Consider the following 1,933-nt stretch of genomic DNA (forward strand, 5'->3'; position numbering starts at 1 on the left):
GTGTGTGTGTGTGTGTGTGTGTGTAACTTATGTGTTTACACTGATACTAACAGTTAATTTTAAACTTCAAAATGCTGCATATTTTTTTATGTTTTTGTTGCTACATGTACTAAACACAAAAGCGCCAGTTAACAGAAATGAGCAAGGTTTAAATAGGAATTTTATAGAGGAACAATAAATAACACTTGTCTTATTTATTGGAAAACTTCGTTGATTTTTTAATAAGTGCTCACAGTCAACTAAAACGTTGGTGAATACCAGTCATAAATGAGCGTATAAATATGTCACATTGTAGCTGAAATATAAAAAAGCGACTTTCACACACTCATTGACAGAACATTGGTTGGTCCTGAAAGGTGAGGACAGTCTAAAACTGTAAGATGAAACTAGGATTTAGGAACTGGACAGACATTTTGTATGAGTAAGACAAGGGCGGACCTACTGAGTCGTGTCTGCTTCTTTCCGACATTGTTTCCTTCAATAGCTAAAGAGTTTTTTTATTCTGTTCCATCTCGGAATTTATCATCTCCTCGTTCAAATTCCTGTCAAGAGAATGCAGCCAATAACAGACATCTTAGGTCGAACCAGCATCTTTTGTTTGCTTCTTCTCCACTAAATATCGCTTTATGAGCTCCAAAAGATAAAAGTATAATGCAAGGTGAGGACTACATGGAGGATATAATACCACCAAATGTACTCTCCAGCTAGATCTATGTCCATGGATCCAGCCCTCTTTTAGATTCTCCATGTAACGAGCGAGGTTGTCGTGTTGGAGAAAAAAAATGTTCGTGCTCAGGTTCAGTTTTCATAGTAACCCATTTAGCAGTCAAGCTACATAATATCCCTACTACTTTCAGAACATTTCCCTAATGTTGATTTTGGAAGGTCAAAATAAAATTACTGCAACCTCCACGAGTTTCAGTGGAATTCTTTCCTTTTCAAGTTAAATAGGATGGCTCCATGCAAGTCTTTCTGTTACCGTTACTCTGTGAGAGGCGCCATGTTTGATGTGACGTCATAGACATTCAGTGGTAGTGATAATAAGTATGTTAATGCACTGTGATAAAAACAAGAAGTATAGATTATCTTTGTCGTCCTGTTCGATATTGTAAAAGAGTTATACTGTTTTTACGTTACATAAAAACAAAATGTCTTTTCAAATTACTTTTCGGGCGGCCCTCGAGCTTAGAAAGCTTTTCCCATTTGTTCCAAACGTACAGTTAAAGCAGTAAAACAATTTGACACATGTACACAATATGTCCTTTTCTATACTGTATGCATATTGTTTCCCTTAAGTTGTGTGTACTTTTTTTTACATTGAACTTATCAAAAAGATCAAAATTATTATTATCTACAAATTTGTTGTCTGTTCTGTTTGAAACGTTTTCATTTGTAAGATCAGTAAAGTTGAACATTAACAAAAGAACACAATTCCCTTGACGGCCTTGTCCACCAAATACTGTATGCAACAGAAAACTGAGAAATGCATTTTTACCGTTGCAAATTCCACGCCAAACCTCCCCCTCCCCCCTCTCCACACATACACATACACTCACGTGTAAGTACACACACGCACCAGTCATCATCTCCGTTCCAGGTTCCAGATATTTCTGCCATTTTTCACACGCCATGACCCGACTTCCTAATTAAAATTCTCAGAAAAGGTCACACGAGTTACAAGACCGCCGAAATATCGAACAGTACGTGTGTGTGGAAAGACCAGTCAAATCCAGTAATTTCTTCTTTAAGTGGTGATATCTCATGTGAGGTCATGTAGGCCTACATGTTTTTTTCACCGTCTACAGGTGTGGACTGCTTTTGTTAACTCGAGAACAAGGGCAACGTCGTCTTCACAGAGGATGATGACGTCAGTAAACCATTTAGAAAAAAATGAAGAAACTGCGCGGGATTGGGCCGGGGGGGGGGGGGGGGG

This window comes from Aplysia californica, unplaced genomic scaffold (genome assembly GCF_000002075.1).
Source record: "Aplysia californica isolate F4 #8 unplaced genomic scaffold, AplCal3.0 scaffold00085, whole genome shotgun sequence".
NCBI lineage: Eukaryota > Metazoa > Mollusca > Gastropoda > Aplysiida > Aplysiidae > Aplysia > Aplysia californica.